This window comes from Apis laboriosa, unplaced genomic scaffold, assembly GCF_014066325.1.
Source record: "Apis laboriosa isolate Shangri-la unplaced genomic scaffold, ASM1406632v1 scaffold13_cov153, whole genome shotgun sequence".
Classification (NCBI taxonomy): Eukaryota; Metazoa; Arthropoda; class Insecta; order Hymenoptera; family Apidae; genus Apis; species Apis laboriosa.
The window spans coordinates 2,463,991-2,490,891 of NW_025221370.1; the positions used below are offsets into that span (position 1 = coordinate 2,463,991).

The 26,901-nt window shown below is 40.0% G+C and overlaps 1 protein-coding gene across 7 annotated transcripts in view; it reads left to right on the plus strand.

Moving 5' to 3' along the window:
* Positions 1 to 26,901, plus strand: part of LOC122721032 — a 232,178-nt gene that overhangs the window by 17,991 nt on the left and 187,286 nt on the right. Inside the window, exon 1 of one of the 7 annotated variants that reach the window (XM_043948228.1) lies at positions 2,382 to 2,499. The exons of the other annotated variants lie outside the window; for them this stretch is intronic. The gene's annotated coding sequence lies outside the window, so the exon portion shown is untranslated. Of the gene's footprint in view, positions 1 to 2,381; positions 2,500 to 26,901 lie in introns of those variants that run through there. 7 annotated transcript variants of the gene reach the window in all.

Here is a 26,901-nt window from a genome sequence, read left to right on the forward strand (position 1 = left end):
CTTCGCCGAGGGAGGTCTAGGATTTGTTGATTGACAAGTTTGGAGGAAATAAATGTTATCGAATATCTTTGATTCGATTCAACAATAGATTTCATATACTTTGACTAACGTATTTATTCGTTAAACAATTAAGACACGTTGAATGCGTGACGTCGTATTATCGTTGACAGATGACGTTGCGAGAACATTATGTTGCAAACTGTTATTAAACAGGTACGTTTTAATATAATTTCACAACGCAACGAGCGCGCGAATGGGATCGTAATTACAAGGAGTCCAAAGAAACGTGTGCACATTTTATTAAAGTTGTCCATGATATAACAGGCATTAAACGATGGAAAAAGAAGAAACTAATAGCTCGTTCCCTATCTTCCATTTACATCTCACTTCGTAATGATAATTGGTTTTACTTTTCCAACATCAGCAATTTATTCTTTTTGCGTGTTGCGATATGCATATTGCAAACATCCTGTCAAAAATCATCAAGCGTAATTAGATCCATGTGTATCCATTCACATTTCTAAGAAAGCTTACGTAAGTTTCTTCAAACTTCAAACGCTCATAATCAAATACTTTCGATTCCGATAAAATTATTTTTCTGGTCGAAGATCGTATCGTTGGAAACACTGTCGAAAAATAGGGTTACTAGGCCCTTTTATTTGCTTTCTAAATTGCCCTCTTACATACATATTTAAAAATCTACGAACGTCGCAAAGAACACAATGCGACAAAGGTGACGGAGAAATACAATGAGCTGAAGAAAGGCATCCTGCGAAGGCAGGAAGTCCGCCTCATAGGGGTAAATTTATAGAATCCTGTCCCCTGTTGCATCTGCTCGTTACGATCAAACGAGTTCTCTATTCGAATATATTTTTCGATTCGTTGTTAAATTCCTTTCTCGATTTCGATCCTGTATCCTATAGTAATTGTTCGTTACTCTAAAAAAAAAAAAGACTCGTATTTCGATTAAAATAACACGGAAGGAAAAAGAAATTTGAAGTTTTTCGATTCGTTATTCTCGAATAACGAACTCGGTGGCCGACGTCACGCCGCGAAGGGGCCAGCGGTGTAGCGAGACGCACGCGTAGCCCCGAGCACGTTGCACGGAGCGAGGCAACAGGAGCGGCGTATCGGTGGATGTTGGAAGGGTGCGAGGCGCAAGGGGCGTCGGGCAAAGTTTGTAGTTTTGTTTGGAGCCGATGTTAGCCGAAGGCGGGCGTTCGGCCGCGAACGACAGGCCGAAGTAGCGTGTTGGAGCGCACCAGCTGGCCGCCGGCTGTACGAACCGACAGAGTTCGCCGTTCCACGGTCGCCGTCGGTGGACGGACGCAGTGGCGCGCACCTTGTTTTCCAAGATTCCCATTCCTCCTCTCTTCTCTCTCCAACCATCTTCTCTCGTTCGATTTTTACACTGATTTTTTCCACGTCCGTTCCGTCTCCATTCGCCCCTAACTTCTCTCCTTTCGACCATCTTCCAACGATCCACCTCTCCTCTTCTCTCCGCGGGGAAGAGAGGTTATCTCCCCTCTCTTTTTCTCCGATTTCTTCGTGCGCGTTATACGCGTTCCTCTCGTGTCCTCGACACGCACGTACAATACGTAGACTTGCGGGTGTAGAGCTGTGGGTCACCCGGGCGACTTCTTCTCGATCTTTTCTTCCCTTCTTTCTGCCACGCTCGTGCTCGTCTCCTCCGGTCCGACCGACCGTTCCTTTATTCGCTCCTCGCCTCTTTCTCTCTCTCTCCATCTATCTCTCTCTCTCTCCCTCTCTCCTCTTTCTTTTTCCATCTCCTGCCTCGTCGATCCTCTCTCGCCTCTCCGTCCATCTTACCACTCGTACCTCGTATACCTTCCTTCTTTCTCTCTATACCTACCCATCCACCTACCTACCTACCTACCTATCTACCTACCTACCTACCTACCTACCTACCTACCCGAGTCCCTCGGTCTTTCTTCTCCATCGTAGTTCCCTCGCCTCTATTCCGATACGACGCGTCTCCTCCTCGCCGCGGAAAGGGACCGGCTCGAAAAAGCAACGAGGAGAAACAAACAAAATCTTGGCGTGTCGTGTGATCGAGCCATGCGTTGAATGGGTGCATCGTGCATCGTGCACGCGCGTAACCCGACGTGTTTTCGTCCGCGAGCGTGTGGCCGGAGAAGAGGTGCGTGGTGACACGCGAGTAAGCGGAGAGCGCACGCGGCGGCCGCGCGAAATGTGGCCGGGAGCGGAGAGTCGGAGAGGAAGAAGCAGTTGCTAGTGTTCTGGCGAGCAGGGCTCTGGTAGTGGCGGCCCAGCGATATGCCGGCTCGTGGTTTCCTCGTGTATTCCTTCTCGCGCGGTTCTTCATCCGTCCTGTAGACGTGAAACGATTCGCTCTACGCTCCACGATCCCGTATACCAGTTCTTCGAACCTGTTCATCTATCGATCGTCTACGATCTCGCGTGTGCCCTCGTCTCTTGCTTGCCTTTTCTTCGATCCTGGAGTGGATATACATTTTGGTAACGTATCCCACGTTTTTCTTCTTTTTATTTTTACAGATAATAAACCGAGCAAAGTGTATATTATTAAATTTAATCGCTCGTGCCGTTGGATAAATCGCGCCAATCGGACGACAAGACGAGGTCGTATACTTGGTTCGTAGAATTCGTTGATCGTTCATTTTCGAGTTGAGAAGGTTAATGGCTCGCAAATAATCGTGCTCGCAACGATCGTACGAACGTAGTCCTGCGAGAGCGAGAGAGGATCGGATTGTTCTCGTCCTCGAGGCAGCGTTGCCGATGCCTCGTCCACGTTAGCCTCGTTCTACGTATCCATTGTTATATTTGCGTACAAAGAGACAAGATAGGGTTGTGCTATCGAGAGTTTGGGACGCTTGACACGTTGCGTACGCGACGAAACCGCGATTTTCGCGTGCCTTTGGACCGGTGGACGATGAAGGAGGAGGGAATATAGAGCGAGAGAGACGAAGAACGAGAAGCATCGAGAAGAGCGCACGAGAGATAGAGGATCGAAGAGAGAGTGAGAGAAAGAGAGAGAAAGAGAATTCCGGGTGAAAGAGAGAGAGAGAGGGGAGCGAAGATGGTGGTCCGTGGCACTGGTCACGTTTCGAAAATAAAAATTAATCGCGTCGCGGGGATAAAATTCGCGTAAAATTCAGGTAAAATTCGGGTAAAAAATAATTATTCGCTTATTCCGCTTCCTTCTTTTTCTCCATGCTACGGTGGAGATCAACGATTTTCGATTATCAGACTGCGCGTTCCACGTCGGTTAATACGTTTTCCAGGAATCCTCTCTACTATCCGTTGCATCGCATTTGCTTTCATTCCCTCCTTGATTCGATTCATTTTTGACGTAGGCGATCATGCTAATAAGTTATTTTAAACGTGATAACGTATTCCAAATAGAATTAATTTAAATAACGATCAAGAGCTCGTCAACAATTCGTTTATATGATTCATAATCAAGAATGATTCTCTATCGAGAAAAATTATTAAAAAAAAGAAATTTTCGTTTCGATAAATTTCCCTGCAACGATTATTCCGTGTTACCAAATACCATAATACTATAATATCCTGACACGTATCCGTATCGCGTTTCGCGTGATCCAGGATGCAAGGATGGCGGGTATTTGCGAGATATCCAGGATGCGATGCGTTTCGCTCAATCGTCGTTGCGGATCGGCTCGTTACGTCGCGGATGTATCGATTTCTAGAGGGAAATACCGACTTCCTCCGGGCCTGGCTCTATGGCGTGAGTCCTATCCGATCGTGGCACACCGGTTTCCTCGTAGCCAGGGACGCGCCGGTCGAGGTAATCCGCGATTATGCAGCCAGACGTTGCTCTCTCTCGTCTGCCACGATCGATTTATTCGTTCCGTGCCACGGTGTACAAGGATACAAGAGAAGGGAAAAAAGGGGATAGAGAGAGAGAAAGAGAGAGAGAGAGAGATTCGTTGATTGCCGTAGGATGTGTTCGTGTCTGTGCGCGATTTTAATTCGATGGGTGGCGTGGTTGGCGATGGGATTTCGTTGCGGAGAACGAACGGATGAGATAGAAACGTTAGGGGATACTCCTAGCCCTTGGAGGCCATCGTGTTTGTGTACACTCCGATGCGTGTCTCGACGATAAGACGGCCGAGTATCTCGGTTGAGTTGTAGCGATGCGTGATGCGAGGTTTAGCTAAGATTTTTCAGGGTCAACGTGGAAATCGAGTTATGTCAGTTGTACGGACACGTTGCTCCGCGTTTCAGGTATATTCTTGAAGTATACCTTTGACTTTGATTTGCCGTAAAAGTTATTTTTATTGCGGTTTTATTACCCGGTGAAATTAAAATTGTCGAGTTATCCGAGATTCTTAAAGAGATCGTTAAAATCTTAATAATTTCTGATTTTTTATTCTAAACAAATTATTACTTTTCCTTCGTTTCTAGGAAGAAATTTCACGTTGAAAGTTTGAATAATTGAGCACGCGTAAAGACTTTTTGCACCCTTTTTCCCAGAAACAAATTTACCGAGAGAGAGATAGAGAGAGAGAGAGGAGACACCGAGGAGGGAGAGGGGGAAGAAATTTCTCTTCGAGGAAAAACAATACGCTTTCCACTGTACTTTGCCGTAAATTTTTTATCGAGGAACGGAAGGGTGAGACACCAGGTGTAACCGAGAGATAGGCAGTGGGTTTTGCATGGCACGCTCGGTGCGTTCGACCGACACCTTGTGTAACCACGTGGAGGCCTACGGTCGAATGAACGACATTCGCGGTCGTTGAAGTCGGTCGTTTGAGGTCGAGCAAGTTCACCTCGAATTGTCCATATAGGGAGAAAGTAGATCTTGGCGAATTTTTATGGGATAGCCAGCGGCTGGCAGACGATAATTGCAACTAGACGACGTTCCCGTCGATCTATGTAATTAAGTCGGTCGTGTTTACAATTACGGAAGAATGTCGTTACCTCCGCCATTTTATTTTTCACCTTTACTCGCTTGCTTACTGCTATCGTCAACCGGACTTCGTTTCCCTCCTTCTAACCCACATTCCCCAATTTTTTCCATCCATCTTTTTTTTAAAATTTCGACCGTGTAATTGTGGTCACTAGAGGCTTGCCGCAGGGGGGGACCGACAGGTTTCGAGATCGTGCACGTCTTGCTCTCGTGAGTCTCTCGTGAATGGTGGCGTACCCAGGGATCTGAACTATTTTATTATGTTCTCTCAATCTATCTTAAATTACATATGTGTGGGGGCTAAATATCTGTTAATCCTGATCGAGACGATAGAATTTTAGAAAGTGACTTCGCTCGATCCAAGAAGATTCAGCATTAGAAATATCGAATCGTGATCAAATTATATTTTTTCAAGCTCGCAGAGGGTTGAAAAAGATGGATTCGTTGTTAGTTCTAGCGGATTATTTAATTGGAAGCTATCTAGGATAGTATTGGATCGATTGTGTTCGACCGCCTTTTTGGTTCGTTTGCTTCCACTGTTGAGAAACGAGAAAGTTGTCTTCTTGAGTTCAGTAATTGATGTAATCGTGATTGAATCATGTGGCATTGAACGAATTAATTACGAGAGCGTGTCTTTGGAGATATTAATTCTTGCTTTGTTATTTTCTCGTCTTGACTCTAATGGTTAAACGGTGAGTCGCGAGTTTTATCTAATGTATGAACTATTCGAAGAAGATGATACTTCTTCTTTTCCTCGAGTCTAGAAAGATTCTTCCAATTGATCGCAAAGATCACGTTTAAATAAATCGGTAGACTCATCGGATAAAACGTTATTTCGTACTGTTTTCTAATTCTGGCTAGGATAAATCTAGGATGAATTTTAGCCTTGATATCGTAGAATAAATAATACACAGTTGCGCCTCGTAAAATTAACAGAGCGCCATTTGTTAGGGAAAGTAAGGCAAGAACTAGATTTTCTTTCGAGATACTTACATCTTGTTTTAAAGCGACAGAAAGATCACAGAAATACCGACACCATTGTTTAACCATTGATGATTCCCGTGAATACTCCCGTTTAAAATTCAGCGTAGCATGAATAATTACTCTTCCCTCCCCCCTTCTATAAATTGTCGTTTGATTCATCTGCTATACAGTTATAACTGTGACTCGACATTTTTTTTACAACGTACAATCGACGCCTTTGATATTCTGAAGGGGGGACAGATGTGCACTGGCTAATAATTTTCCTAGAAATTGCTCTCAACCGTTCATTATTCTACGAAACGAATTCGTTTCTTCCCCTCCCCTTCCAGGTGTTCGAAATTGAACACCCTTTAAGTCGCAATCATCAACGTTTCATCCAAACGCGCACGAAAATTTCAGAATTATATTTTTATAATACGAAATCGAGGAATTTATCGTGTTTTAGCTTTATAACTTCGATTCTATTTCGATTCAGGGTCGTTCAACGAGAGTTGATTAACCTTAAAAAAATTTCTACCGACCGATTACGTAATTTGCATTTGGATTTCGGTGAATCCAGGTGGTGTAATCGGCAGGTGCCAAAAAGTGGAGCCAACTCCGGAATCCACGGTGGTCCACGATCCCTCCTCGGCCACGTACTCATATTAAGTTACGTGACTTAACAGTTCGCTGCTCCGAATATTGCGCGGCGATCCAGAATTAACGACACCTGCTATTTTCGAATGGATGTCAAGCCTCAACCGTGACAATATTTCTTTTATACTCTTCGGTTTTGTCCGTCCTCCGCGCAGTTAGTTTTCAAAGGCGACTACTTGTTGAGCTTCGTTTATCGTTCTTGCGTTATATCAAACAATTTTTTTTTTTTTTAATATCATCAAACATATATACCATGTTTCATGTCCTCTGTATGCGGTGTATACGGAGTCCGATGAAAATAAACGATGCAATTCTTATCGGATACGAAATCAAATATTATGCTCGGTAGAAATAATTTTTAACGATACCGATAGCGATGATATCCATTTTAAATATCTCTTCGATAAATTATTATATCGATTTTTAATTTACAAACTTGTGCGTTACGATGTACTATTACGATGTATTATTCGATATATATTCCATTCCAAACTGGTAAATCAATTTTCATAAAATTTGTCACAAAATGGATGAGTCCAAAAATTATTTCAAAAGCACAAACAATTTTTTATAAAATTTCCAAAGAAAAAATGCGTTCACCTACGTTTCTCGAAGATCGATTTGTTACGATGGAAACGAGTTGATAACTCTGAAAAAATAAATTATTCTATCAGTTACGTTGTATAAAAAAAATTTTATCGAAAATATAATTTTTTACAAAGTTTGCAGAGTTTTAGAAATTCACCTTCGTTTCTCGTAGCGGAGGATCGGTTTGTTACGAAAACGAGTCGATAACTCTGAAAAAATAAATTATTCTATCAGTTACGTTGTACAAAAAAAATTTTGTCGAAAATATAATTTTTCACATAGTTTGTAGAATTTCAGAAATTCAGTTTCGTTTCTCATAGCGGAGGATCGGTTTGTTACGATGGAAAGGGGTCGATAACTCTGCAAAAATAAATTATTCTATCAGTTACATTGTATAAAAAAAATTTTATCGAAAATATAATTTTTTACAAAGTTTGTAGAGTTTCAGAAATTCAGCTTCGTTTCTCGTAGCGGAGGATCGGTTTGTTACGATGGAAAGGGGTCGATAACTCTGCAAAAATAAATTATTCTTATCAATTATGTTGTATAAAAAAAAATTTGTCGAAAATACAATTTTTCACAAAGTTTGTAGAATTTCAGAAATTCAGTTTCGTTTCTCGTAGCGGAGGATCGGTTTGTTACGATGGAAAGGGGTCAATAATTCTGACGTCCGCGCGGGGAATGGAGTGACGAGCAGCCGTGCGATTCCAAAAATACTTTTCTATGGTCGGTGAGTTGAACGTCTGGTGGCCGGCCACGCGTGTATCCCTCTGGTTCAGTCGAGCCATTCTTCCGTGTGGCGGAAGGCTGCGTTTCACATGTTGGTTAAAATGGCGGGAAACCTTGGTCGTCGGTGTCTGCTCGCTTTTTTGCGTCCTCTCTCGAGCGACAGACCTCCTCTTCTCGCGCAACAACGCTCGCGAATCTGTCGTTTACTCGTGTTTTCCTTCACCGTGTTCCATCAAATTCAACCCTTCGAGTACGTGCTCGTATAAACTCGGGATTTTGTCACCGAAGACGTACACAGTTTGTACGTACGCTTTTTTGTTCTTTGGCTCGTTTTTCGCTTCCTTGGCTCGCGTATAGTACAAAACTGTGAAGAGAGGAAATTAAATTATCACGAACGTGTGCAGATTGCGTTCGAAAAATTTGAGTTCACGAAAGTGTCCAATGTTTGTTCGAATTAAGATTTGATGCGGTATTTATATCGAGACTTTTCGATATCACGAATCGTTCCAATTAAATTTGTATTTTTCCACGGAAAAGAGATCTCTTTCGTGATTAACGCGCAACTTTTACATTAGAATAGAACACGTTAACAGTCGATACAGTCGTCGTATCGTCTTAAAATACAACCTCGAACGTCCCCGAGAGTAGATGAGAGATAAAAGCGAGGCTAGGCGAGTTTGTTCGATTCCCGTTTTTGCTCCTCGATTTGCCCGCTGTCTTTCGCGTTGAAAGCTGGTTCGACGAACTTATCGTTTCGATTCATCGTTCCCTGTCGCGATGAAAGTCTCTCTTTGTATAATTCGCTTGATTGATCCTTGTGTCCTCGAGCTCGAATGGCGTTTCGGAAGGGAAACGTTAATTGATGAGCCTGATTCGTTTCGAAGGAACGTTACGAATGTACGAATGTTGGTAATATAGAAAGTGGGTAAACAAAATAACGAGACCGACGAATGAGTCACGTTTGCGTTAATTTTCACTCGACATTTCACTGTCAGGTGTTCGCTACGTATTATCCTGTTAACAGGTATATATTTCTTACGGCCTTCAACCTGATTAACTATTTCGATGAAAAATCGTTTCACGAATTTTCTATGCAACGATCGTCGTATCTTATATCACGAGTAAGTGTTTTCTTTTTTAATTAATGAAAAATTTATTGAGCGTAAAAAAACGTTAATGTCGATATTTTGTATCATATTCAACCCCATATTTTTGTTCCAATTCTATGTGTACAATAACGTGTAAAAAGAAAAAAAAAAAAAAGAAAGGGAGTTGTTCTGATTCAACGGTTTACTTAACAGTTGGAAGCGTGCAAGAAAAGGAAATGGTAGAAGCGTAACGTGCGATCGATCTCTTACGTGTTTTCAGATAACAGTATCGAGAACGATAAAAAAGGAAAACCTGCTTATCGATAATATACTCAACGGACGTAGTTATCGAACAGTTTTTAAACGTCGGTTTTTAACAATTCCAATTTCTCTCGTTTCCTCGAATTTTCTTATTTATTCGTTCTGTTTCTAACATTTATCAAATATTTCTTCCTGTTTCCGCTTCATCTAATTTTGTTCTCATTATCGCATATTTATAAATAAATAAACGAGTACGTAAATAATAAACGAAGCGTTCAATTCAGTTGACGCGTATGCGTTTCACGACACGTTCTCGATTGTATTCAAATTATACATTAGAAAAAGAAACTGTTTCGCCGTGTTGCATTATTATATATTACGAGTTTGTTTTATAGAAAGTTTCCTCTTGTTTACATTTTTTTAAGAAGCTGTGTAATTAATAACCTCCAATCCGGAAGCACTTTCGACTGATTAGAAAAAAAATAAATAAAATAAATAAAAATAGATAAAACTCGGGAAAAGAAAGAAACTTGTATATACGTATAATAAGTTATATATATAAAAAGAAACGAAATCGTTCCTTTCCTCGAAAGGAAAATTATAAAATATTTATTATTTTTTCGCGATTGGTGTTTCTTGTTAGTCATCCGGGAACCGAAGGAATGAAAAAAAGATTACGTACTGTTTATTAAAATTTTTCTATCGTAAAATCGATAAAGTATTATCGATGTTAGTACACACGGAACGCTGATAACAGAAATGATATTAAACAAACTGACAGCATTGAGTGAAAGGGAGGAGTGTATAATATATCAAATTCACTATATTGATTCCTCGTAATTCATTTCCTCCGTGTCATAACCAATATACTCGTGGAAGGGATGGAATAATCCCCGTGAAACGATCTAATAATTAATCTTCCTCTAAAGCATCTATCTAATTTCACCGATCAAAATATTTTGATTATCGATACTCCATCGAAACGTTCCATTTTATTTATCTTTTTAAATACATTTCGTTATTAAAATGTATCCACTTATCGTTGGGGGCAATCTTCGCGGTTTAAATTTAACGAGAGCGTGGCCAATAAATCGATTACACTTATAAATAAATTTAGTAGCGATCACATTCATTTAAATGTCACCGGTGTAAAAGTTAATTCTCGATAGAGCGATGCATCTGCTTTCAGCAACGAACGAAACGGAGAATTCAGTGACGCGTGCCGGGGAACGAATGTAGAAGCGGTACACGCTAATACACTCTAACCAACAACCGTGCTTCTCTCTCTCTCTCTCTCTCTCTCTCTCTCTCTCTCTCTCTCTCTCGAATTAGAAATGTGTGTCTCTCACAATGGCATCACACCACGATCGTTCGAGTGAGACGATCGTTAGACTCGAATGATCTCGTTGCAAATCACCGTGTTCCTTCTATTTACGCATCCAGCCACGTTGTAATTCGACGTTGGATCGATCCATGATCGATCGATCGAACGTCGCCCGGCTTGACTTTAAATAATTAATTTCACTCTCGTATCAAGCTTCGTATAAGGAAAAAGCGTGCTTTACTTGTCTCTCCCTTGGTCCAGTGAGTCGAAAAGAAGCTGCTTATTTTCTTCTTCCTCTATTTTGAAGAACTTTTTTCTTGATAAGCGTGTTCTTTCTCTCCTCTCAAACGCGTCCTCTCTTATTATAAAACTTATTATTTCAATTTTCCTCGCGTACGAGCAAAAAAATGTATAAGAGATAATGAAATATAGCGAGAAATATAGGTAGAAAGTGAGCGAGTAGAGCAGATATGTGCCTAATGGGTGTCCGATTACCGGCTTAAGACACCTTTTTTATCCGTGCTCGTCGAGAGGAGAGGGGGAACACTTTCTGAACACCTGCCTCCTCGCCTCGGATATTACCGTTAATCTACGTATTAAATGTAGTTTTCATTCCCAATCCACCGTGAATATTACTCTTCTACTCCCCGGTTCTAATCATCGGTTATTAAGATCGCACGGAAAGCAAGAGCTACGCCTAGCCTAGTGGCAACGTTAAAGAGAAACGACGATCCATGCTCGTCTCCTTCCGACGATTTGTGCCAGATCCTCGCGCTTGATAAACCCATCCGGGGATAACGTAAGGGTTAAACGGCCACTCGTATAGGGTTTCGAACGTTTGTTTTCAGAGTACGATCGAAGTTATTCTCCAACGATTCCGCAATCGCGTTTAATCGTTGGTCAAAGGTACTTAGTCGGCTTCGCTCGGTTATTTCACGCGGCTGATGAGTTTGACGAGGATGGAAGTGTATTTTAATTCTTTCTTAACTTTTTGTAATTCTTTTCGAGTTTTCTCGAGTGATTAGAAGCGTTGTTTGCGTCGAACAACGTTGGTTCGATCGAGGCAACGCTTTATTAAATAGAGTGAAAGTTGGACAAATATCGCTCGATGGAAAACGATAATACGATCGAGCGAAGGGGAATTGCGAGACGAAGTTATGAGTAACGAGGGAGCGTTATTGGAACGATTGACTATTGACCAGGATACATGGTAGGTATGCATAGGTATTCAGATTAGATCGAGATATTTCGGGAGGAAAAAATGAAAATGGGAAGAGAAAGATTTGCGCGGTTTAATCGAAATTGACAAATTCGCAATTCGTTTCATTGGTCGTTCACGCGATGCTCTCTTCCTGATTCGTGTTTCCATCAGTTGGACAACCGTTGCCTATGGCCGTGGTGAATTTTGTAACGGAACCGATAATTTACTGCTCAAAGTGCGAACGAAACCGGGACCTCGATGAAATCGATCAAGTGTATCATTTTGATGCAGTTTCTAATAACACAGGGACACGCTTCCAAGCAATAATTTCAACCAGTTACCTATATTTATTACTATAATGTTACTCTCTTCCGTGATGAAGCCTTACGATTACGAATTAAACTTGGCCTACTGTGTTTAAACTCGCGTGATTTCATTCGGATATTTTAGAATTTTAGATAATATTCGATAATATATTTTAATACGAAGAATATATAAGCTCGGCGATAATCTTAAAATAAATATCCTCGATTTAATTAGATTTTCCCTCTATCCATTACACGTTTATTAATTTCGTCCAATTTTCCTTGCGTTTTACGAGAGGAAATTAAAATTACCGTTCATTTCCTCGTCGATAGCGAATAATTTAATTCTATCTTATTAAACTCGGATACGGGAAAATTTTCACTTATATTTGCTTTTTTCTCTCTTTTCTGTTTTCACGTCTCTTTGTTCCCACTAACTAGAACGGTTAATAGCGGACAACCGTGTTCACGGAAATCGTGTAAAAGCAGGGCAATTTTCCGAGCCGCCTGTAATTACGACTGTAATAAAAGTTTCCACTTCCACTTTTTACCCCGCTTGCTACGATACGCGTTTCGAAGTTCGCTCCACTATCCAGAAAGGATCTGCTTTGCTGCGTCTATTTTAGATGTAATTTCCTTCGCGCCGATCTTTGATCGATTCGATTCGCTCGAGAGATGGAAAAAGTGGTGGTTTTATTGGATTGGCTATTTTATTGTATCTCGTATCATTATGTACCTTGAGGTAATTAGAGGAGAAGGGGCTGCTGATAGGTTCTCCATCCTTTTCTCACTTTTCTTTTCCGTTTAATGCCTCGTTTCGATCTCGTTTCGTTCTCAAATACTTTCCTATTTTCTGCATCTTTCTCGTACACGTGGTCTACATCTTCGAAATATCTTGCCTTTTTTTGAAAAGAGATTTTTGAACCATTCTCTAGTTCCAATACATATCTGGAAATATATATGTATATATATATATATACACATAAATCTATAAATTTTTCTCCGTTACAAGTTTCTCTAAATTTCACCAGGTGCTGCTAATTTAGTGGCAATTTACGGTTAGTGCTTCCAAATGAATTTCTAAAAAGAAATCGTAAAGAAAATATATCTTAAATATTTCAACGAAACGTAAAAATATACATGTAATATATCAATTTTTCAAAATGCAACGCGCAAAAAATATAAAATATTACTTGCATATTTATAAATCCGATTTGATAAAGTGTTCATTCATCATATCGCCTCATGCATAATCGTTTGACGCGGATCAAAAATCAAATGCACGATTTTCAATCCTCTTTCTGCCAAGATAAAACTCGACAGAACTCGATAAAACTCGCCCTTCTTCCAATTCGTTTCTCTAATTTGCTCCAGAAAAAAAAAACAAAAAAAAAATCTCGACTCGTTCTTTCCTCCTTCGATCGAACGAATCTGCTCATCGCGAATTCACGGCACGGCTCGCGCACGATCTTGCGCTACGGGACAAGTTGGACACGAGCGCGCCACCATTCCAACACCAGAAGGAAAATTGAGTTGCAGGTATCGCGATTACATCGAAATACGAGGGTGATATTTATGGATAGCTGCCACGTAAGCCTAGCGAGTGGAAGCGAGCGGAAGGACGCCATATTTTCCAGAAACTCGCGCCTCCACTCGCGGATCCACGCGACCCCGCGAGGAGATACGCGCATAATGGCGCGGGGGCCACGGCATATCGATATATCGCGCGTCGTTGCGCAATTTCCATTGGCGCGGCGGCGTCCAAGTGAAAGGGAATCGAGCGTTTTTCTTTTCTTTTCTTTTCTTTTTTCCCTCCCATCCCTCTCTACGCGTTTAGAACAGCGCGTGCCGAATACCGCCGAGTACAAGGTCTTCTTCCACCTTCGCTCGAAACTTTTCACCGCAAATCGCGATGAATTCCGCTTGGGGAACCGATTCCAATTCCGATTCCTCTCTCGATTCGATTCGAATTCCATCGATTTTAGATCAACTTGGGTTTAAATTTTTTTACGTATGATGTAGTAGAATATTGGAAAAGTGGTGGATGTAAATTAATCAGTCGTTGCCCCATTGAATCGAGGCGATGACGAAGAGCGGAAATGTGAATCACGCACTGGATCTGGTAACGAGGAATTCCGTTGAGGAGAGGAAATTCCCAACGACACTTGGACGATAAAGAAATCGCATCGACGCCTCTTCGAACTCGTGAAGGGAATGACCGATTCGATATTACGTTCCTCCGCGTTGAATGGGGGGAGAAGAAGGAAGGGGGATTGTTTTACCAGTTTTTGTGCAAAAGAGTGGTTCAGTGGCTCGGATGAGATTCGACGCAACGCAGGGATAAAGCGGGGATCCAAGGGAACGGGTAAGAGCGTTTCGTTTTTCCCACGGGAGCGTCGATAGAATCCAGTTTGGTGTTTGTTTCTCTCGTCTAGGTGTTTGGTAGAGATAAAAATAAAAAACGGAATAATAACGTTGAATGTCGGTGATCCTTTTAAAGTGAAGGGAAGCCTTCGAAGGAGGGGCAGAGTTTTAAAAAACAGATGAGTTCTCCCCTCCTTAGGATTTTAGGGCTTCCCCCGATTACTCCGCTTCTTCTTAGATTTACATTTTTTCAACCGGGTGAAGACGCGTCGATAAGCCAAGGTGTCGAGATTTATTTTTCGTTCGATTGGACGATCTTCTTCTCGAACGAAAAGTATTCTTTTCTGCATTCGAGGAAGGTAAATTCGCATTCAAGGAAAATGGATGAATGAGAAACCGAGGCGGATCCAGATTCGCGGATAATCTTCTTATCCTTTTTCCTATTAATTTCTTTTTCTTATTTCATGAAAATATAAAAGTGAAAGAAGAAACTGTATGTATTTTTTTGTTTCTTCTGCATCGCGTTACGTTCCTCCATTTTCACTCTTTACATTTTCCTTTGATCGTTTTTTTCTTGCGATTATTACGCGAAACAAATTGTAAATTAGATTTCGCGATTTATAATTATATAGCGTAGTGATAACGTTGGCGGTACTCGAGTGTCGGTTACGTCGATGGAATCTTTAGCCCGTGGTTAAAAAAAGTTTACACGATCAGATATGGATAAAGAGCAGATATACAGGTTTTTAAAGATAGGGGCATTAATAACTCTCCCGTGTACGCGTTAGTTTCAACTTGGCGCATTGAGCGGAGAGTGTAATGCTCGCCCAATGATTTCCATTCTAAGTAATTAAAATTTTTCCTTCGATTTTATTTCGCTTCAATTTTCTACGTTCAAAATGAATAGAAATTTGTGCACGTCGAATGTTTTTCGAATCTATCAAATTTCACGAGAATTCTTCCTCCCCTCTCCCTCCCCCCCTTTTTTTTATGGCGTAATCGAAGAAAGTAATCGAAGCCAAGTGCGCTTTTGCATTTGTATTTGCATAGCAGAAATTCCGTTTACGGATTATAAGCACTCATTAAGAAATGATTTTATGCCCATTGAGTGCGAGGTATGTGTAACCGTGAACATCGAAACCTTAGGGGACACGTTCCCTTCTCTTCGAAATCCTATGCAATTATGGCTTCTCAGAAGAGGAGAATTTTTTCTATTGCGTTTCATAGTTGAACGACACCATCGTTTTTATGGCGAACCTGAAGATAATATAAAAATTATACCACGTGTTTGTACTTTCACCGTGTGTAATTTAATTGTTGCGTAACGAGAAGAGTTATCAATCTTGTTGCGACGGATAGGCGTTGAAAGGCCAGAATTCATTTATCTTGAAAACGTTTTACCCGGCTGGATTACCCCCGAGATAAATCTTGCTCTCTTCGTATTTTAGAAGTGAGAACAGTTCGTATCGATTCGTCAAAATCCAATGATCCTCTTCCTCGGTCAAAGAGGAGAACGTTGCTTCTCATTTCTAAAGACATTTCTCCGAGAAACGGTCATTTTTGACAGTTATCTTTATCTCACTCTCTAAAAATATATCGCATCTCGCTAGAATAACGCGAGAATCTATTTCCATTAATCGTCAAAATTCCTCGTTCAAAACAAAAATCAATTATTAATTTTTACTTTCTACTTAAAAACTTCTCTCTAGCGTGTTTAAATGTACAATTTAATAATCGCTATAAATTGCGAGTCGTTTACCTGTCAACGACTCTCGCAGCACAGTTCCGCCGACGATTAAATATTCGAGAATTAAAATTAAAATCGCGATCTGAATCAAATTCCGCGTTTTCCTCTCCACCGCAACTTTCCTCCAGTCGAGAGACGATTAACCTCTCTCGCACGAGACGGACGCACGAACAAGGCAAATGGCGTTTTTACAGCCTTGGTAATCAACGCGACGACGCGAAAGAGAGTCGGTCGGTCGGTCGGTCGTCGTCGATCCTTCGTTTTTTTTTTTCTCTCTCCTCGTTCCTCCAAATATGGAACGAGACCGCTACAAGAGTTTCGTGACTTTGTCCGGCTGTGGCGTGGCAAAAAAAAAAAAAAAAAACTGTGCCGTTAATGGTGCGCCTAGTGTAGAAGAACGTGCCTAGTTTTACAGCCCATAAACGAACCTCGTGGTTCCGGAATTAGAACGTATTGTGTTTCAGATGTTTATCGAAAGTGGAACGGTAAAATGTTGGCCGATATGATCGCCAGCAGGAAGTATCGGTATGAAAGGGGCGCGTTGACAGGGAAAAGTTGAGAACAATATCTTATGTTTCTCGGAAGAAAAATTTTGCACACGTACACGCGCGTATTGCAAATTATCGGAAGTTGGATCGTGTAACTTTCGATGGAACGAGATATACGGGGCGGAGGATTTTTCTCCTTGGATCAATACGTGTCTTGTCTCTCTCGGTATATGGAGGCAGGATCGGCGATTTGTATCGTTTATTGGAAGTAATGGATTGGATAAGTGGTCGAAATTGCATCGAAAGTTCGTACGTATTCAATTTCACCGGGGAAAAAGGAACGTGAATTGTATATACATATTTGGAATTTTTAAAATTTACAATTCGATGGAATTGTAAGTAAGTGTTCTCCGAGGAATCGGGTGACGGTGCCCTCTAGCGGAATAATTCGACAACTAATGATTATCGGTGGATTGTAAGCTATGAGTTATCATTGATTTTCTATTTTGAATTATTTGTTAAAGGGAGAACATAAGAAGATAACTTTGCTCGATTACGAAATTTTAGAAATATCTCGATCTCCTCGATTTCGATCGATCTAGATAGATTCAACCGAAAGTATATACGTATCTCGATCCTCTCGATCCTGGAAAATTAACCGTCCGTTAATAGGCATAAATCGTTGCGTATCGCGGTCGATATCTACGCTCGAATATACGTTTCCCCACCACCATGTTGCTCTCCATAGGAATCCGTTGGATAAATAAAGAGGCTAAACTCGTCGATCTTCTCGGTGGCGCGGTTCACAATAAACGATCCCGACTAACTTCTGACGCTTTACGATCGAGCAACAAGCATAATCATCGCGGTTTAATAGCGAATTCGTCGTGAAACTCGGGGAGAAAATTATGCATCCATCCTCGAACAACATCTATTTTCTTTCCATGCGAACGAAGGGAAAGGAAAAAGGAGTAATACGAGCACGAGGAAAATTGTTGATTAGATATTCGCGAGTGAATTCTCGAATTACACGGTGTTCCATCGAGATCTTGGAATCGATACTATTGCGAATCGCGGATGACCAATTTCTAGTAGGAAATTAACGATTCAGCGTGGCAAATTTGATCGTGTATCAGTGTGGAGGATCGTTCTGCAATTTGGCGCGAAATTAAATCGATTGCCGAAGGAAGCGTAGCGTTCGTTGATTGAAATTGTACACAACTCTTTTTTTTTCATTCAGATATTTATAATATCGTGTGACAATTTTATGCGAAATATAGAGGAGAATTTATTTTTTTAACGAATTTTATAATAGCAAAGAAATTTTTGAGTAGAAACGAATTTTTCGGGGGAAAAATCCACTTTCATCCATTAGATCTCGATTAACAAAAAAAAAAAAAAAAAATCCAACAAGTGTAAAAATATCGTAAAGATTAAACGATATATTCTTCTCACGACACCGGCACACTTAACGTGCCTTCAAATTCCGTACAAACTATCCGCCTTAAGCGTCATTTATCATCCGACTCCTCCACCTCTCTATAACTCATCCGGACGTAACAAATCGATCTTCTGATATCTCGGAAGCGATGGAACCCGTAAAACGGTAAGGCAAAAGATCTCTCCCCCCCCGATAAATGAACGAATCCTCGCAAAATAGAAAGCCAGGAATAAATTGGCCAAGCCCAGCAAAAGGTTTCCTCGAAATCGAATCGAAGCTTCGACTTTGCCGCCACGATTCGTACGGCCACGCCTACGTATTATACAGGGTGGAACGCCAAAATTCACAACATGAATTGTTAATTATTCGTCGTATCTGCTTTATATAGATTTGAATCCCTATTTACAATTTTTTTAATATCGAAAATTGCTTTTAAAAGAAACGTATTGGTTCTTGGACTAGTTTTCTTTTTGCGGATCTGGTCACGAGCAACTCCAAATTGGGGCTCGTCCCAAACGAGGATTTTCGTATCGATAAGAAAGCGAACGGATAAACGAGTCACGGTCCAACGAGTGGATACCTCGAATAGGTGAAATTTAATCAAAATCGTCACGGCCTATTTTGACCAAGGATCGACCGCTCCTTTCCGTTCGTTCCACTGATCCACGTTTTTCGCGGAAATGGAAAGCGATCGAGAGTTAGTTCTAATCTGGTCGTTCTTCGATTCGACTTAATCAGGATGAGAAATCGATAAACTAAACTTTCTGATCTGGTTCTTGATTGTATAACGTTGAATAATTGTTGGACGTTAAAATCGTTGTGCGAGGATGGACGTGAAGTGATAAATCGATTTCATTTCTGTGTTATTTATTTTTTTGTAATTTTATAAGAAATTAGAATTTTGAGTCAGTCTATGCGTATGTGAAAGTATATATACATGTATAATTGGTAATTGGTTTGAGTATTTTATAACACTTGGATTCGTAATTCGAAGTAATCGTAAAGGAATCGAAGTCAATTTGTCCAAATAGAATGAGATTTGTTGATGGTAGAAATGGAGAGAACTGTAATAAATCGTAAGGAATGGGTAATTTTACGTTACCTTTCCCTTTGCACACCGTCCTCTATTTTCATCGATATTTTCCATTAAGACGATGAGTACACCACAAGTTTTATTGACGCGACTAAACCTTGTCTATCTCACCCTTTCAATGGATCGATAAATCAATGGAAACCGGTAATGTTACGTGGTTTACCAACTACCGGTCGATGCCCTAAGGTGGAAATCATTATTAACATCGAATGTCATCGATGTCGTTGGGGTACAATAGCGAGTTCTGAAATAAAGTGTTATCTGAGTGCACTCCGGTTAATTAATTAATGTCTCGACTATTGGTTTGTTTATCTTTGAAATATATATATATATATATATATATATATATATATAAGGAAATATGGAATTTCTCCAATTTGCTGTTCATCACGTAATGTGATTAATAAAATAAAAAGATATATTTTTTCGATATAAAAATTTCAATGAATTTTCTAATTCCGTCCGTCGATATATGTAATAATTCAGACGTTTGATTATATTATTCAGCGCTAATTATTGCAACAGCGATGATATATTTCGCATTACAAAATTTCAATTAAATCACTTTTACTATCTCTTAATCATTGACATTTATCTATTTGACATGCAATAAAGAATAGCGCAAGCTTGTTAAGCCTGCAAGAAATAATAATTAAGATTAAAAATTAAAAAGTCCGTCTAAATTAAAAATTGTTTAGTTTCTTCATTGCTCGTTAACATTCCTTCGATATTTCACGTTACATATTCCATTTTGTAATCGTGGCTTTATAGATTTTCCATCATTTCGAGTTGCGCAATTCTCGTAAAATGCAATACAAGTTGCATAACGCGCGAGTTTGGAAATCCACGAAATGTGTTGTACGAGTTGTATAGACCATTATCTAAGATTTAAAGCCTTCTCTTATTATAATTGGACTGCGGAAGTTTATGCATACACGTGAGAAATTTACAAACACGTGAAAATCTAGAAAATTGCATAAATATCCACGGTCTTTCGTGATCAATTCATATTTATATCGTTTCATGGAAAACTTGGCAAATCTCTTTTCTAAATTTTATTCGTAAGGAAATAAAATACCGGCTCGAGAAAGATATTATCCAATAATTGACTAAATTTAACTACGTTGCGTGTACACGATCCCGAGCCTTAAATTTATCCGCGAGAAATTTCGAGCACGGTTTAATTGCGGTTGACGGGGGCATTTAACGGAGAACCGTTTTCAAACGGCGGAAACGGTTCTTTAATATTAGCACAGGGGTTACTAGCTTCATTAGCATCGCTTGTGAACGTTGTTCCATGTTCAGGACGCAAACACCGTTCTGAGAATTCGTTTTCTACGACGCGAAACGTTATTTTCTTTACCGTTCTCCGGTAAACATAGTTTCATTTGAACGAAAAGAAAAAAAAAGAAAAAAAAGAAAAAAAAAAAAGAAAAGAAAAGTGTACTTTAGTACATAATGAAAAATCCCTATAACTATTTTAACACTTTATTTCCCAACTCCAGCCTTCTCCTCTCTCCTTCCCAATCGCTATAATCGCTTCTCTGCAATCGCTTCTCTCTTCGCTTCTATCCACTCGCGCTAAAAGAATATTTCACTGCCAAACAAGCTCCATTATATTCCCTCCATTATATTCTTTCAAGCTGGAGAATAATGCTTGGCGCACGTGTACAGACGTAGAAAATAATCACACGGATGTATCGGTCGTAAATGGTTCGGAATCGTGTGCTTCGGAGCGATGGTGCAAAATGGTAGAATCGTAATCGTGTCCATAATTCTCGCTCGCTAATGCGTTTGCGCCGTTGTTGTTAGATTTTCAGCAACACTGTCTACTTTCCTCGATAAAACGCGCGGTTCGAAGGGAATGCTTCCAAGGTGGAATCGAACCCTCTCCTCTTTTTCTCCTCCTCCTCCTCCTCTTCGATTCATCTATTCAAATCGGTTTGGCCACGATTATAAGGCTGGCCGTGGATGCGTGGATGTGTTGTTGTGCATTGCACGCCTACACGCTTCTAACCCGTTCAATTCGCTTCGAACAAACCACGGCGGTGAAGATCAACGCGCGACTCGTGTCTTATGCGCCTCTCATAATCGCGGACGGCGACTCGTTACACCCACGAGGAATCATCTTCGCCAAGAGATCGCCTCTTTCTTTTCTCTTCTCTTTCGTCGATCAAGAATTAGAATCTTTGAGAATCGTATGGATCTTTCTTTTTCTCTCTCTCTCCTCGAGAAACGGAGGAGAATTCGAGATTTTTTTGTATTGATTTTTTTAGGTAATTTCATTTATTATAACTTTGACAGAAGGCTTTCCTCTTCTTCCCTCTCTCTCTCTCTCTCTCTCTCGCGGTGAAATCGATCGAATAGAATTTTCGAGAATCATAGAAGAGCCTTCTTATAGTATTTCATTTTTCATATTTTATTCCAAGTAATTTCATTTATAACTTTTAAGGCAGGTGTTAAGATTCGTTCTTGGTAATTGGAAGATAATTATCGAGTTGTGTGTGAATTTATATTTTTGAACGATAATAATTATTTCTCGCGTGTGAAATGAATTACGCGTTTTAAGTTGTTTAGGCTTCTTTTCTCATTTAAAGTAGGATAAATTAAGAATAAGAAGAGGAGATTAAAAAAAAAAAAAAAAAAAAAGGAAGGATCGCAAGTTATATTAACGTGGTCTGTATCAGCGGTAACCTCGTTTCCATTTTCATCGAGACATGCCTTACACGAGCTTCGCAAGATACATTATTATCGGCATACTGTGTTAGACGGATAAATCGCTATTATTTTATCTCAATATTCCATCATTAAACTAATCACCATAAACTTAACTATCGCTTTATAACGTCGTAACATTACCACTTTATTGCCGCAACATCACGATCTCCACCCGTTTAAACTCTCTCCAGAGGGAACAATATTACAATTCTCGTTACTACTATCTTATCGCTAACGTTCACAATCGTTCGTCATTTTCCAATATGTGCATCTTTATATATATATATATACCCGTGATAAATGATGGGAAAAAATAATAATAATAACAGAATAATATATTTGCTCTCTTACTTCGATAATTTAATGACTTGAAAGTAAAATAGAAAATATATGAAACGATCGCATATTTTACCGATTATCCATAACAATAAATTTTAAGCGTTAAAATTTAGAATGAAAAGTAGAATCTCTTTCATCCGATGAACTTTACGGATAATTCAGCGTATATGGATTTCCAATCTTCTCTCTATTTTCATATCTCTTAAACGTTTTCGACGATTCATTTTAACAATCCTTCTCATCTTCCAATTCCTCATCTTCGTAAGAACGCTATCTACTACCACGTATCCGTCTAATCAGAATCACGTGCAAGATCGCACGATTGCATTTTGCATTGGATTTCCATCAGGGAGGAGGATACGCGAAGAAATCTGCGGGACGGAAGGATGAAAGTCAATAACTGTCGGTCGATACTTGGCAAAACGGCTACCGGAGTAGCGAGCCTGCCACCGGTTTCAACGTAACCGTAATCTCGGCGTGGATTCAACCGTGAATTATGGACTACTTTTATGCCAGTTGCACGAACAAGAACCGCCCGTGTCCTCGACTCTTCCTCGCATATGCTCCTATCTTCACGGTTCCAACATCTATCGTTCAACTTTCTCATGGATAGATAGACTTAGTCGGTCCAGCAGTTTTTCCAGGTGTAATAAAAATAGCGGAGACATCACAACGATGTTAAATCGTGGAAAATTATGAGAGACGCGTAGAAAGATTTTTGCGAGAAGTAGATAATTGTGTACGGTATAGGTGGTAATTGGCCCAACGAGAGGGAATTTGGAATTTGTTTCTTGCGAAGATTGAGATGTTCTTAAGATTTATTACGTCCAGTTTTGTGTTGTTTTTAATCGCGTGGAGAAATTCAATCGATCCTGGGATAAAAACTCAATGAACGAGGAGTATTAAAATTCTTTAAGATAAGATTTTATTTATTATATATATATATATATATACTTAGAGAATCGAAATCTCCGAGTCCAATCGGATAATTTGCCCTCTTAACCTCTCCTGTCATCCTATCGTCAAATCCTGTCTTCACCTTAATCCGCGTGTAAATTCTCCCATTGGTTCGAAAAATCATATTACAAGCAAAACATCGGTCGTTAACTTTCTCGTGGATAGGCATATCTGTATATTCGGTATAACTTGTCAGCAGCTTTTAGCTTTTTATGCACGACCTATTTAGACGAACACACGGCTTTATCGCGGGCACAGCGTTATCCTCCCGTGTTCGTCAATCTTCGTTATTTTTCGTGTTTCTTCGCGCTCGCGTGTGCGCAGCCGCGAAAGCGCTGCCCCGTGAAGGTGGTTGTTATCTTGCGGATCGATGAAAAATTCGATTCGTAATCCCACGAAACGAGCGTGCGTGATGGAAGGCAGGTCGCAAAAGCGGCCGTCACGATTTTCTTTTTCTTTTGCCCGATTACGCAACAGAAACCGCGGAGACTTTATTAGCATGGAAATTTTGTTATGACGATTGTTGTGGCGGCCATTGTGACCTTCGAGATTGGAATGGAATTTGCACAGAAAATTACGGCGGCAGTTGTATCGTTTCCTCAACTAGAATTCTATCGTAGGTACTACCATTTTCTTTTTAATATCATTCGCGTAGTAACGTGCTAACGTTACTAGAAATTTCCAATTATCGAGAATTATACAGAACGAAACGAAACGAAAAAAGAGTATTGACCGTATCGTTAATTTTATTTTTTAGTTTCTGTTTTATTACAATTTTGAACGATATATATTTGAAACGTAAGTAGAAACGGTTGGTATTCCCTATATGGAAATGATAAAGCAGTAATAAAGGAGCAATCGCTCGAGTGTCTCACGGATACGATGTGACACTAAGTAGCATGCTTTGCATAACGCGACACACGATACACTGTCGCGTATCATAAATCGAGTCTGGAGAAATGTCATGTAAATTGAACAAGCAGTTTGAATCCCGTTCGTCATCGATTCAGCTATATCAATCACTTTTACTCGAAGAATATAAATGATCGCGATTAGCGATAGCACAAGAGTCAAGTTTTACTACCACTATGGCCTACTTTGGATGGATCGCGGGAACAAGATTATTATTTTATCTTCGGAAGCGGTACAAGAATTTCCAATTAACGAGCACAAAATCGAAGGACAAAAATTTACAGAAGTTGATGAATCGTGTGGAAAAAAATTATATTCAAATATTTCTCTTTACATTTCATAAATATAACGATATCTGACTAGGTGCTAAAGTTCTTGAGATAGCACGATCAAGTACCCTTCTTCTATACACCTCGTCTGAGGTCGATATCCTGATATTTAAATATAGAGATGAATACTTACGTTAAATATAAAGGGGTAAGAAAAGGCAAAAGATCGAATCGTGAAAGAATCGATCGATCGATCAATTAAGTTAATTTATCCATGTGTTAAATATAGAAAAAGAATTTTAAATGTACGAAATGTCAGTGGAGCAAGTTCCATTAGGAAGACTCATGGCTGTTCTATCTTGTTCCAATAGAAAGGATGACATCTTGGCACGCAACGATCAACTTGGTAATCGAGAGCACGGTACGGCAAAGCAAAATCGCAGGATTGCATCCTTATAACCGATCGCACAATACAGTTGCAAAACATCCTCGACACGTCATCGTAATACACCATTACGAAAGCTTGCTCGCACGCTATATCCGTTTCCAACGTCGGAGTCGCGTTCACTCGGTCGCTACCCCCATGGCACAGAGGTTCATTTACTCTTTAGATAGTCGCTACTCCATGAATTCCGTGAAAAATGTTATTCTAATCTCGAATCTGACCAAGCTTCCGCGCGTACTTCGACCGTGTAAGGATAAAACGTTTACGTAAGTCGAATGATTACGAGGAAAAAAAGAAAAACGAGCGAGGATGATCTTTAATCCCGACAATTCTCGTTTCTTCTGTTCTTCCAGGAATTGATTTTTATTTTCTTTAAGCGGTTTAAATACGAGTTAAATTTTCCATTTGAAAAAAGCTTTTTAATTATTATGAATAATCACGAATTATCGTGGAATTCTCCTTAATCTTAGGAGAGTTTAAAGAGATGCTTTTGATGCGATAGAAAATACGTGGAACTACGGAACAAAGAGAGTAGACGCAAATAACCAAACCCGTTTCCCCGTAAGAATGCGAAACGAACATGATGCGTATTAAACTTTGAGCGTATAAGTTTTTCCTATTAGAATATTTAGCGAAGATTCTTCACAATTACACGTTAACACGTACAGAAACTGACGAACCTCGACGACGATTATCTCTCTTATCATGCTCCACTCTCTCAGTAATATTCATACGACACGAGTAATTCGACGATATTATTACTATACGTTATATTGTAATATTCAAAGCTTTGATTCTAATTCAATTCGAACCGATTGAAGATAAGACTTTCTCGAGGATTAATAAAACGCGATTATCTCGCCAAACACATTGCCAAACCCGTGCGAATCTATCGCACACGATTGAAAATTTCACAAGGATTATTTGCGTTTCATTATTTGCGATCTCCCCCCGATCAAAATCACCGATCTGATAACCGTTCCGAGACGCGAGATTTCCCCCTTCGACAAAACGGGAAAAAAAATCTACACCCATCCGTAAAATCGGATCGCGATAACGGGAGGGGAAATAAAGTTGGATGTAAAGTCGGAACAGCTCGGCGCGGCTCGGTCATGGCGCATTGTTCTATGATGTATCGGCACGCGTTGAAACTTTCTACTATAAAAGCAGCGTAACGCGGGCCCAGAGATGGCGGCGATCGAAAATCATTTTTTCGATCCGTGGATCGATAGTTCAACAGATCGGAAACTCCAACACCGTCACGTTTTAACGTGTGTTTTAACTTTTCACCCGGACGATTTTTTCCCTCCCCCCCTCTGCTTTCGATCGATAGATGTTAACCGAACATCGAACACTTTCGATTTTGCAATGGTTCTGCCATCTATCTTCGAGAATATATCCGTGCAAATAACGACAAAGATCTTGATGGAACGTTTCGCCCCCGTTTTGTTTTTAGGTTATGTTATGGAATTGTAGATTATCGACCGGTTTTAATGGACTTGTTAAATATTTGCGATTTCACCGAGATCGATCGCGATTTCCATAGATCGTTGATACCCTCGAGTTATTGATTTTATGCCCGTTGAGACTTTAGATACATTTTTTTTCGCTCCCGTACGTAATGTATTCAACTTCGCCTCGCGTTTGATCATTCGTTTTCTTGCGTCGTACGTGCTCGCGTTTCGATTTTGTCGCTTTGCTCTCTTTCAAGCGCTACTTAAAATCGAGAACGTGTGTGTGTGTGTGTGTATTCACCTCGCGTATGAAGATTGTTTTACGAACGTGGCACGTCTATTTGCAAAAGAAAGTAGAAAATTATATTAAGCTTCCGTCGTTTTCGCTTCGGTTTCTTTTTTTTTTTTTTTTTTTTTTTTATAGTTGAAAAAAATAGTCGCAGATTACCGGTCTTGTGAACTGTTTTATATGAATACTTTATATCGCTCGAATACAGAACGTATACACCTTGAACTTGTACGTGACAGATATATATTTCACGAATATTTCTCGGTACGTAATGTTTAAAGAAGAAAATGTCTTATGAATAATATTTGATTAGTCGAGTCGAAGGTTAGCGAG